The sequence below is a fragment of the Mandrillus leucophaeus genome, unplaced genomic scaffold (assembly GCF_000951045.1).
Source record: "Mandrillus leucophaeus isolate KB7577 unplaced genomic scaffold, Mleu.le_1.0 Scaffold1287, whole genome shotgun sequence".
Lineage (NCBI taxonomy): Eukaryota > Metazoa > Chordata > Mammalia > Primates > Cercopithecidae > Mandrillus > Mandrillus leucophaeus.
The window spans coordinates 94,439-108,426 of NW_012101240.1; positions in this window are offsets into that span (position 1 = coordinate 94,439).

Sequence of the window (13,988 nt, forward strand, 5' to 3'; positions counted from 1 at the left end):
TACTTCTACTTTATCCTGAATATTTTTCTGTGTTATTAAATATTATTTGAAATTTAAAGACTGCACAATATTTACAACATGGCTCTCCAGCATGGACATACCACAATATATCTTCTATTTTTGGACATTTATGTTATTAACCAGTTTTCTCTGTCATAAACTAACAAGATGGAGGTTGCAAGGTCACCAACTCATTGTTCTGAAAATTGATTAATAGAGGGAAAAAACAAGTGTATACACGCTTTTTCAGCATGAACTGTTTTAGGGTAACAAAATTGTTGGAGAGAGAAAGATTTTCTTTACAGAAAATTACTATCTAATTAATGTGAAATAATCAACAGAATTAGAAAAATACCATTTTATAAATCAATGAAATTATAGATCTAGGAAACGATCACTAATGAATGTTATAACCATTAGGTAAAATTTCAATGAGGATCTTGATAACGGAAGACTCACCAGAACCTACTAATAAATCTTAACATCACTAAAAGTGGGGTAACCAGAAGTTACGTGCTTTCTGGTGTGGTACAACAGGAGTACAGAATCTCAGATATACAGTATTCTTGCTAAAAAATAAAAATTAAAATGAGCCTGACTCTAATCAATCCTTCACTTTAAATACTAGCTTATGGAAAATAAGAGTGATACAGGAGGAAAAAAAACGAATGATACCATAAAGTAGCCATCAGCTAATCTAGAATATGAGACATTCTACAGGACAAAATACTTAGTTTATTTATCAAATAAGTAACAGGAGAAAGAGGAAAGGGGAAACTGTTATACATTTAAAGAAACTTAAGAGGCCATATGAATACCACATGCACTATGTAGCCCTTGTTTGGATTCTAATGTGAACAAAACAGTTGTAAAAAAGACATTCTTGAGACAATTGAGAAATTTGAGCCTAAATTTGTTCAATTCTCTTAAACTTAATAATAGTCTCTGGTTACTTTTTAAAGCTTTTATTATACAGAGTGCTTACAAATAAAATAATAAGAAGCTTTGGATTTGCTTTAAGGTAATCCTGTAGAGACAGAGAATAAAATAGATAAAATAAGACTGGAAAAATATTAACAATTTTCAAAACTGGATAGTGAGTACATAGAGATTTATTATAGTACTCTTTCTACTTTTATGTTGATGGAAGATGTCAATAATAAAAAGCTTTCTTAAAATATCAAAATACAAATATATGTATATTATGTATTTATATTTTTGTTGCTGTTTGTTTGAAATTTCAACTAAAATCATAGAGTATATTTAAGGAAGAAACATGATAAGTCAAAGACATGAAGTTCTTTGAGGTTTTCATTTTTTTGTTTTGGGGTTTTGTGGTTTTTGGGGTGGAATTTTTTTTTTTTTTTTTTGAGACACATTCTCCCTCTTTTGTCCAGGCTGGAGTACAGTGGTGCCATCACAGCTCACTGCAGCCTTGGCCTGACACCAGGCTCAACAGATACTCCGACCTCAGCCTTCCACGTAGTCTGGAGTGCAGGCACATACCGCTACATCCAGCTAATTTTTGTATTTTTTATAGAGACAGGGTTTCACTATGTTGCCCAGGCAGGTCTCAAACTCCTGAGCCCAAGCAATCCACCCACCTCTGCCTCCCAAAGTGCTGGAATTACAGTCATGAGCCACAGCTCCCGGCCTCTTTGAGGTTCTTAAAAACTATTTTAAAAATACATTCCAGAAAGTTTGCACAAAATTAATAGTCCCACCAATACCTATGTGTCCATTTCACTATACCATGACCAAAATTACATATATGTATCTTGAAACATCCATTCTATTTTTATAAAGTACAGCTTATTGTAATTAATGTTTTCTTTACAAAATGGGTTTAAATATTTTAATAAAAAGCAGTCATTTGCATGTCTTCTGCATTAAATTATCTGATTATGCTTTTTACCCATGTTTTAACTGTAGTCTTGGTATTATATTTTTTTGTCTTTGATTTGTAAGGGCTTTTGATATTTTAGAAATAACCTTTTATCTAATGCCAAATATTTTCACATTTGTGCTTGATTTTTATTTTGTTTATTATGTTATAAATATACAGAATTAAATGTTTTATGTGATCATATCTATAGATTTGTCTATAGACAGAACTTTCCTTTGTTACATTTATGCTTAAAAAATCCTGCCATCTCCCGAGATGAGCTAAATATTTATGTTCTTATAGGATTTTTTAATGACTTACTTTTTACTTTTACATTTTTTATTCGTTTGGAATTCATTTTGTTGTATGGCTTATGGTGTCAGTTGGGATCTTACTTTATTATTTTCTAAATAGTAAGCCAATCATTTTTTTCTTTTTCTTACTGATTTGAGATATCACCTGACCTAATAGATCTCTATATATACTCTGGTATGTTTCTTACCTTCCTGATAACATGACTTCCTCTTACTGTTGAATGTTGTGCCTGCACCACATTACTATGATTTTGTAACTGGTGAATAAACTTGTTAAATGAACCGGGAAAAAATGAGAGCGAGAAGGTAAGGGCAAGAGACTATTATTGCAAAGACAATAAATTCATTTCCCGTGAACATCATCTATATCACCCCATATTTTGTCAGCATGTATACAAAAGCTGTATGCTCTAGGAGAGAGAGGAGAGATTCTAGGGTAAGTGTACAAAGATTCAAAAGCTGGTTTTATTTCTTTACTGACTCTATGTTCTTAGAAAAAGTACTTAACTTCTCTGATACTGTCTTCTCCACCATAAAATGGAGATAATATCTATATCATGAGTTTCCTGTAAGGTGCAAATGCAGGTGAGAGGTAGCTGAGGAATTCTTGTAAGGTATAAAACAGTGTATTTTTAATTTTTAAAAAACAGAAATGTTGATAATGTTGATAACTATTGGAAAAATTAATAATAAATTCATATTCACTGGGAAGGTACTGAAAATGTTTGCCATGTCTTTTTCAGTAACTTCTGGAGTAAAGATGCCAACTTTTAGAAAAAATTGGTATTATGTAACCTGTCAAATATACCAAAGGGGCTTAAGAAACACACGAAAGATCTTTTTAGCTTTTGAGCGCTCTGCATTAAACGTTTTTGCAATTAACTTCAATTCTAGGTGATCCATTTGAGTGAAGCAAGGAATAGAGTAAAATCTAACATTATTACTCTGTTCCTTTCATCAATGACCATCTCGGAGTCACTTGTATAATGAAGAATTGTGAGCAGAAGACATAAAAATCCTCACCATAGTCATAAACAAATAGGGCAAATATCATGCTTACAGTCATCCTTAAAAGCACATTCAACAAGTGAATTTTGCATAAACTCTCTTCTCTGTTAATTCCAACAAATCTGTAGATTGTTGACATATGGTATCTTAAGCTGTGATCTGTGCCTTTTAAACAGTGGAAGGATCACACACTAGGGCTGCCAGGATTAATGAAATGGCTATGCTCTGGGGAAGCAGCCAAGCTTCCAGCAGCAATTTGGAGTGTTGCCCTCCCTCCTCCTGCTTTAACAATTTTGCAGCTACCTACAGCTGAGCATCCTGCTTTCTTAATAATCAATCCTCATTTTTACCCGTGCTGGCTTCTCTTCTTTCCTGCCTGACCAGGCGCTGACTCCTTGATGGTTTCCCAAATTTCTATGTCCTCACATGGTGTGCTAGGCTTTATCCCTCTTGTCGACAAGTCCCAGCATGTGAGTTGCTGGAAACAAACTTTCAGTAAGTATTTTTGATGACTGGGACTGAATTTCAAGAGCATAGCAAAAAAAAAGGGGGGGGGGGAAGATATTAGTCTCAAAATGGAGCAATGCAGCCACAGCCCACAAATTATGTTACAGTTAAATTCTAACGAATCGTGAATTCCCTGACTGCTCACATTTGCATTTTGCTCAGATCAGAAAGAAGTGGTTTAAGAAAAAAGAACAAGTGCTAAATAAAGAAAATACAAATAATGTCTGAACCTAACTTGGCTTTTTTTAACTTTTTGTAAGAAAATCTCAGAGAAATGTATTAGTCTTAAATTGAGAGGAATTAAGAGGGGAATAAAATAAAGAGCATATTATTTTGGTGAAAACTGTCATGGACAAAAACAAATCTTTATACATTTCATACTTAAATTTAATTTATCCAGTGTATTCCCTGTTGATCTAACTAGATTCATACTTATATGCATGGGACTGAATTGAAGGTAAATGAAATACTGACATGGGCATCCTTCTCTAAAACCACATCCTCCTCTAAAACCACATTTGTTTATTATGTTATAAATATTCAGAAGTAAATGTTTTATGTAATCATATCTATAGATTTGTCTACAGACAGATCTTTCTTTTGTTACCTTTATGCTCAAAAAATATCCCGTGCATCCTCCTCTAAAACCACTGGGCACAAAGCAGAACCCCAAATTAACTAGTCCAAATGAATAAATAAAGCCATACCCTTTTTTCTTATACTTAAGTCTTGAAACATGCTTCTTAATTATATTTTCTTCGAATTTCTCAAACTCCATTAAATATCTGCCATGTGATAAGCATAACTACACATTTGCCTATAATTTTTCTCATTTAAACCACATAATAACTCATAATAGTAACAAATATTATCATTTCAAATTTACCAAAGAACACAGGCTGAGAGAGGCCAAGCAGCTATAATGAGCAGAACTGAAATTCTGACTTAGGCCTTCTCATTCTAAGATTTTTCCATAGCTTGACCTTTTTTCCTAAATTCCTTGCTAAGTTCAGTTAGTAACAATAAAAGACACAAGGAGAAAGTATCCTTTTAGAATATACTTTAAAATTTGAGATACCATTTTCCATCATTTTAAATTGGATCATAGGTTTTAAAATAGAAAGAAGACTCAAAACCCTACATTCTCACCACCACGTAAAAGCAGAGAAAACAGCAAAAGCCCAGCAAAGAGAAGAGCCTAGGCTCAGAAGATAAACAGACATTTCTGAGCACAAATTCTGCCTCTGCCTGCATTTATGATCTGCATGTCTCTGGGTACCTCATTTCGCTTCTCAGAACCTCGGTTTCCTCTGCTATGAAATGGAAAAAATTTCTCCCAAAGAGTTTTCTCTCAAGTATTAAATAATAATTATAATTGCAATCAAATTGTTATTTACAATTGTAATACTTGTAAATAACAGTTTGCAATTGCAAAGATATTTAACCAATCTAGGTTCCCATCGACCAACGAGTGGATAAAGAAAATGTGATATATATATACCATGAAATACTACTCAGCCATAAAAAGGAACAAAATAAAGTGTTTTGCAGCAACCTGGATGGAACCAGAGGCGATTATTCTAAGTGAAATAACTCAGAATAGAAAAACCAAATACCATATGTTCTCACTTTTTTTGTGTGTGTGTGAGACAGAGTCTCGCTGTGTAACCCAGGCTGAAGTGCAGTGGTGCGATCTCGGCTCGCTGCAACCTCCGCCTCTGGGTTCAAGGGATTCTCCTGCCTCAGCCTCCGGAGTAGCTGGGACTACAGGCGCCCACCACAACGCCCGGCTAATTTTTTTGTGTTTTTAGTAGAGATGGGGTTTCACCATGTTAGCCAGGATGGTCTCAATCTCCTGACCTCGTAATCCGCCGGCCTCGGCCTCCCAAAGTGCTGGGAATACAGGCCTGAGCCACCGCGCCCAGCCATGTTCTCACTTTTAAGCAGGAGCTAAGCTATGAGGATGTAAAGACATACAGAGAGATATAATGGACTTTGGGGATTCGGCAGGTAGGGGACGAGGTTGGCAGAGGAATGAGAGAGAAAACACTACATACTGAGTACAGTGTGCACTAAAATCTCAGAATTTACCACTAAATAATTTACCCATGTAACCAAAAACCACCAGTACCCCCAAAACTATTGAAATTTTTTTAAAAATAAGAAAAAATCAAATAGCACATACATTACCCTAGTACATGCCTAGAAAATCATAGCTGATATGGTAAACTCTAAATTTTTCAGGAGCAAGTTAACTGATTTGCAGATTTAAGATGGGTTGAGTTAAAAACACATCCATACATCTAATATCACATTTTTAGTATACACATATATACACACAAATAAATTAGGAAACTATGCAGTAAAAATCATAATTATTTCTTTATTAAGGATCAGATATGCAGTGTTTCTGTTCTGACATACAACTCCTCTCCAGCTGTAGTTTTATCCACCCAGCCACCCCCTCAGCTCCTTCCCTTACTTCACTTCTTGCCCTCTTCCATGCCATCATTCTCCTGGTCCTGATCAAGACATGGTCTCTCTTCCCCTTTCATAATAGCTGCTTCTTAACCTCCCTACTCATGTAGTTCATTGGGAAGTGATTAGGGTCTAAGGCTTCTCTAAGACCCCCAACAGTAGCTAACTCGCCCCCAGATGATACTAAGCTACTCTGGTTATGTTTATGGGTTATTTGGGATTATTTGTGACCTTCCGACACTTTGCCCCCACTCCATCCGCAGCACACACACACCACACACCGCCATTATCAACATTTTTATCTTATTTAATTTCTATTTGACTCTCTTATTTTTCTGCATTTTGCATTCCAAGTGGCTCTTTAGCTTATATTTCAGTGTCCTTAATGACAAGAAAGTAATTTCCTCTTGAAGATACATCCTATTTGATAGTTTGAAATGCTGAAAAAAAATTCTCATACAAATCCAAACTCCCCTTTTGGATGATATTAATCTGAGTTTAATTTTTCTTCCCTTTGATCAAAAATTAAAAATTAAAAAAACACCTCCTCTAAATCTTTTTCCATGAAGTCAGCTCTTCAGATAAGATCCTTGGAAAATCAGGTTGTACCTCAAAGACATTAAACTAGGTCTCAAAAGATTACACATGATATGATTCCATTACTATGGCAGTCTCAAGAGGCAAAACTATAGGAACAGAAAATATATCAGTTGTAGCGAGGATTTGGTGGAATGGGAGGGAGGTGATATGTCTGAAGATAAAGAGGCAAAGAGAATTTTGGGGAGTGTGGAATTTTTTCTGTATCCTATTGTGTTGGTGTTTGGTGGTTACAATAAGCTATGCCTGTATTAAAACTCAGAACTGTAAACTAAAAAAGGCAACTACTACTATATATATAATTTAAATGTTTTAAAATTTCTATTTTGATCTCATATGCCAGATCTTTACATAATTTTTCATCTTAATCATCATAATAACCCAATGAAATAAGTAACAGTATTATCTCTATTTTTCAGATAAAGAAGCTGAGATACAAGTTTACTAACTTGCTCAAGGTTACAAAGCTTAGTGGAGGTGAGCTTGGATTTTAATCCAAGCAGACTGACTCCAAAACTAAATATCCTTACCATTATCCCATGCTATCTCTGAAAATAATGAAAAGGAGCTTCATTCACCCTCTGTCAATAAAACTACAGGACCTATTTAAAGAGAAGAATACCAGATATAACTATATGGACATAATTTAATGTGCAAATGGAGCAGAGCACACGCCACCAAGACAAACACACACATATATTTAAGCCCACAAAATCTTAATTGTTGTTTTAATAACTAATTACACTTTCCAATTTCCAATTGTCTTTGCAATAAAATATCTTCCTGTTTACATAATAAATAAATTTCAAAGTCAATTTCTAATTTTTTTTTTTTTTTTTTTGAGACGGAGTCTGGCTCTGTTGCCCAGGCTGGAGTGCAGTGGCACAATCTCGGCTCACTGCAAGACCCACCTCCTGGGTTCATGCCATTCTCCTGCCTCAGGCTCCCAAATAGCTGAGACTACAGGCGCCCACCACCACGCCCGGCTAATTTTTTGTATTTTTAGTAGAGACGGGATTTCACCGTGTTAACCAAGATGGTCTCGATCTCCTGACCTTGTGATCCACCCATCTCGGCCTCCCAAAGTGCTGGGATTACAGGCGTGAGCCACCACGCCTGGCTGTCAATTTCTAATTTCTAAAGAAAATCTTTCTTCAACTACTCCTTAAGAAAGCATTATTCCAATGCAAAGAAATTAGAGTATATCAATTGAAAGCTCAAATTACTTGTTTAAAAATTCAAAAAATTTAATTCCACTCCCTCTGCCTCTCTACTTCCCCAAAACTAAATTCTTCTGGATATTTTTTGGAACTAAAACCTTTTAGTAATGAGGCAAACGGATAAATACACCCACGTCTGGTGCCTTGTGGTCATTCTTACACATTCATTTAGGTCTTTCAGTGCCTGCAATCAATATACCCACAAACTCCATTCCATGCACTTTGCAAAAACAAGGCTGTCTTCTGCAAAAGTGATACATGGTATACTTTATATTTTAGCAGCAGCAACAGCAGCAGCTCAGGAGAGAAAACAGAGGGAAACAGTTATTTTGGTTTTTAAAACTAAGAGTTACAAAGAGTGACTATATTTAGTAAGCACTATTTTGAGATGATAAAGTCTGCTTAGTTTTGGTGCAAAGAGGTTCATTGAAGGATATTTGCATTTGGATTTTAACACTCAACACTCAATCATGATTAATTTAATCACTTTAGTACTATGTCCAAGATGGATTACACACATAATTATGTATATTTTCTTTCTCTCCAGGCAAGAATGATCTGGGGCCCATGTGACATTTCTGCCTTGAATCTGTGTTCCCTGACATATTCAAGTGTTTGATGAAGCTACTTGCAGCCCACCATCATCAGCCTCCAAACACCTTTAGTCTGAACCCTAAGATTCAGAAATAGTTTTTCTAATAAACTCTACTGTACTCTATGTAAATACAATTAAATTTCATACAGTCATATCAAAAAAGGGAACCAAAGAGAGATATGCAGAAAGAACCTAGTTGATCTTTGGAGTCAAAGGACCCTATTCCTTACTCATTTACCATCAATGCAATGCAGAACATGTTTGAATTCTCCAGTCTTTCTTCTGAAAAGGTATTATACCTATATTTATCTTTTAAGGTTACTACTACAATCAAGTAAGATGTTGTTGGCCTAACAAAGTTCTTGGTAAAGACTCCGCAATATAAGAATCATAATTATATTTACAACCAGGAAAATAATAAATAATTACAATCAAGAAAAGAAATCTTATAGATAGAAAAGCATTCATCTATAGCCATTCGCAACTGTATTTCACAATATCTCCTGAGGCAAATTTCTCTATACCCTGCCCCAATATCAGGTTTTATCTTGTTATAAATCCATAGGATTTTTAGTATTTATTACTAGTTAACAGCACATCTACCAGGGAACACAATGATTTTGGTTTATGAAGTCAGGCTTGCTAGACGAATAAGAAGTAAATGACTTTGCAACCTGATGCAGCTAGCAGGGAGATTGCACAATCTTAATTCACAAGCACAAGCACACACACCCACACACCCCGGAAGCGTGGGGGTCTTGTGGAAGCCAGTAGCTTATCTATTATGTACACTCCGGAGCTGTAAACAAGACCATGTGAGGACTCAGCTAGAATGCTTCCTCTGAGTCAGTATTAAACAAACTTCCGAACTATTAGGGAAGGAAATAAAGCCACTATACCCCCGAAGACACCCAGGACAAAGTGCCAGGGATTATGGGAGTTGTTTTTAATATTCTGCCAGAGACTGATGCAATAATTAAAGGAGGTTTTGTAATAAAAACAACATACTGCTTAATAATAAGTAGCTAGCATATATCAGAATGGGTTGTATTCTCATAAGGAGTGTCCTATGAGAAATTTACAAGACTAATTATGTAAAAATAGCAAAGTACTTTGAAAATCGTTTGTGCTATACTTCATAAGAATACTAGCACAACTTTTTATTTGGTGACAATTACTTGAGTATCACAGTATCTATTTTGATTCAGGATAAATCACAGGCAAAAATCTCATCAATGGTAAAAATAAATACAGCACCAGGAAATCACAAATTCTCAAAAACAGTATAGCATGGTGTAGTGGAGAAGACCCTGGCTTTAAAATCAGAAGTGTTTAAACTACATTTTCTAGTTTTGTGATCTTGAGCAAATTACATCTTATGAAGATATCATTTTTTCATGTACAAGATAATGACATTCACAAGTTTCTTATTAACGTCAAATTAGATATTAGATGAGTAACTACTTTGACAAATATGAAGAGTTTATGAATGTGAGATATAATGATTCACTGCTTTAACCTGTAAATGTCCTCAGGTCAACTAAAACAGAGTTAGAAACAAATCAGGTTTAGAATGCCCCTGGAATTGTTTTTATTGAAGCAGATAATGAGTTCTAAAGCTTGCGTCTCCTTTGGCCCTAAGTACATTTTTATTTTTAGGAAGAAAAAAAAAGATGAATATCACCTGTAACTGAAAATCTGCAGTTATAACTTAATCCTGAGTATGCAGATGCTCTTACTTACACATAGTCTTGTTTCTGAGTTTTAGAAGACTGAGTACAGAAATCACCAATCATAAAAAGAAGGAAACAGAGCATTTTAATTTCTATCAATGTCCACAAAGTAGAATGTTTCATTAAGTGTTGTCTGGGTGTTCAGACAGTAAAGGACATTACCATTTCCGGCAACCCAAAACTTGACCTCACATTTGGACTTCTGACGGTAAACTTCCTGAGAGGAAATTAAATACAGAGAACCTCTTCCAGTTTGGGATACTGGTTCTGCCAAAAACACTGTGAGAAACACTTATACTAAATTAATTTTTTGAAATGTACCCTTAAAATACTAAAGCTAACAGAAAGGGCAGTGTAGTTTTTTAAATTTAGAGTAGGGAGTGAAATCAAAATCAAATATATCCAATATGTCCTTTTCTCCTTTCATCCCTCTAAAAATGGGTACTACAGTAAGATAAAAGAGTTCTTCCTTCCTTTCCTATAATATCTTTACTTAAACTCTAATCTCTAGGACTTAAAAATGAAAACATTCAACTGAAAAAAAAGGAATTATAGCAGACATAATTTACATATATGACATATATAAATCAAAACAAATATGACTTGTTCACCCTATTTTTATAACTCAAGCTATCCAAGATCATTCAAGCTCTCTTTCTTTTCTAAGGTGTGGTACACCTTCTGAGTTCAGTAGACACTTTGAGAGGTCAAATAGAGTCCATCCTTCAGGCAGATGAGACGCTGCCCTATTTTTAAAAAACTTCTAGAGAAGGAAATTCCACAAGCTTCCTCAGTTACACATTCCAGTATCTATGAACCTCACTGTCTGAAAATTTTTCCTTTTCTCTTATCTAAATCCCTCATACTGCAGCTTAAGCCTATTGCCTCCTGTCTGGTCCTTAATGGAGATCATCATGATCCTTCACAGATCGACCTCCTCACACTAGGCTCTTTTCAGATTCTGCAAGCCTGGAACCACTTGATGTCTAACTCTCCTTATTCACAACTCTTCAATCGTTACTGTTATTTGCCTATGATTTTCTTCCAAGTTGTTTTTCTCCAATCTTGTATTCATTTCAAATACTCTTTACAAATAATTCTTTAAAGAGCAAAGGAAATGAAAATTATCCAGTAATTTTACTACACTAAAACAATCTACTTTCAATTTTCTTTGTTCTTGCCCTGCCTCCACAGACAGACATTGTAACCATACTATGTCATTTTATTGAATTTATATCAAGTTTTAAAATTGTTAAGTTTCCCAACCCAGGACTTGCTTAAAATGAGGTACTCTATCATTATAATTTTGAAAATGCTGGTATAAAGTTTGTGATCAGAAGAATTTTCTGTATCATTCAATATATTTAAATGATGACAAGCAAGTACTCTGCTGGGTTCTAAGAATTTAGAGCATTTAACAAATAGTCCTTGCCCACAATCAGGTCTTAACAAGACACTCAGCCAATTAATTCGAATTTTAAAAAGATTCTGTATTGATGATTTCAGCATATACCTAAACTGTGCAACCTTAGATGGTGGGCTGAGAGAGCTGGATCTTGGGGAGAACAGACGCTGCAGAAGTCAGGAGTAAAGAGTCACCTGGCAGGTGATCGGAGGGGTAGAGGGTTGTGATAAATTACCATAGCATCCGCCATCTACTGGGAGGCCAGAGCACCTAAGGACAGAATGCTCAGTGCAATCCACAGTTTAACTGGGCCTCTGTGGGAGGATGCTTTGTCAAAGTCTGGGCTCAGTGGCAGCTGCCTCCCAAATATTTTCTGAATTGTAGTAAGAGAGCTTTGTTACCACAGTGAAATGGCAAATTGGTACAACTGGAGAATAAGTTAATAGGGTAATGTGACTTTGAGGGAAATCTTAGGAATTTACTTAGTAATTGATGAAACCATCTAATATTATCAAGATAGCAAAAACACAAAAGTAATAATTGGTTCCACTACCATAACATCTTCAGATAAATCGCTCTTCAGTTCTCGCCCTCAGTTTCTTCACCTATAAAAGCAGACATTTATGGTGTATCCTAGAACTCAGATTCCAGGAAATAGCAAATATTAAAAATAACACATTATCCTTTCAAAAACTGAACATATAATCCCTTCCTTAATGATGGGATTTTCACAAATTCTTAGGCTTAAATTTTAAAGAGATATAGGTAGACTATGCTCTCAAGAAGTTTCGATTTTAAAAATCGAATTTTGGGTTTAAAATACTGAGGGAGTGTATAGCTTAATAGATTCTGAATGAAGAGCAAAAGAGCTGATTAATTCATCCATTCATTCAACAAATATATGTTGAACGTCACCATGTAACAGGTTCTGTGCTAAGCGCTGGTAATATTTTGAAGAATAAAATTCAAGGTTCCAGAAAGAAAGATATGTCATACCTGAAATAAATCATTAAAGAGAATTTAATGAAGAGTCTGTTTTTAAAAGATGTGAACTGCCTTAAGGGAAACTGAACTACCCTAAGGCTAGCAACAGTGAGGAGGACAGAAAGAGAAACCAAGTAGCCAAGCTGAATTACCCGAGATCATCAAGGAGAGGAAATAGTTATGGAACCCAAAAGCTGTAGAAGAGGACTGCCTGAAAGGAGCTATAACCCTCAGCAGAAACACACAGTTGCCTTCTTTCTCATCCTCTGGTCTCTACTTAACTGAACTCAACTGGAGGGCAGAGACAGGGAAACCCAGCTGATGCAGCTCCTAGAGGTCAACAAAGAATGAAGAATATACAGCCCATCCCTGCTTTTAAAAAAAAGTATTGTTTTGTGGCAGAGAGAAACATTAAATGAACAAATAAAGAAATATAATAAGATAATTTCAGATAATCATGAGAGTCCGAGGAATTTAAAACAAGGACGCGACTGACGGAGTGAAGGTCCGTCTAAGGAGATGATATTTTTGTTAAGAACTTAAAAGAAGGAGCCATCTGTAAAGATGAGGAGGGCATTCTAGGCAGAAGATAGAGCAAATGTAAAGTAGGAGGCCTTTGGAGGGTTTTTTGCAGTGTTTGAGAATTGAGGGAAAGTTCGAATACTTTTGGAATATGTTAAGGCGGGGAGAGTGTAATAAATGAGGTCAGAGTAGTAGGCAGTGCCCATACCTTGTAGGAGAGGAGAACTTACCGATTATGTCAAGGACTCCAAAGAAAGGGTTCTACTTTAGCGCAATGGGAAGTTATTGAATGATTAGATGCAGGAAATTAATGTCATTTTGTTTATATATCCTAAAGACCTCTTAGGCTACTGCGGAATACAAAGGTTTAAGGGTACAAGAATGGAAGCAGGGAAACCAGTTACCAGAATATTTCAGAAGTCCAGAGAGAGTTGGTGGTTTGAGAAAAGGTGGTAACATGAGAATCAAAAAGAAGCTAATGTACTTTCAGATTGTGTCTCAGTCCATTCAGGCAGCTGTAACAAAGTACCATAGACTGGGTGGCTTATAAACAACAGAAATTTCTCCTCTTTCTTTCTTTCTCTTTCTTTCTTTCTTTCTTTCTTTCTTTCTTTCTTTCTTTCTTTCTTTCTTTCTTTCTTTCTTTCTTTCTCTTTCTTTCTTTCTTTCTTTCTTTCTTTCTTTCTTTCTTTCTTTCTTTCTTTCTTTTTCCTTCTTTCTCTCTCTCTCTCTCTCTCTCT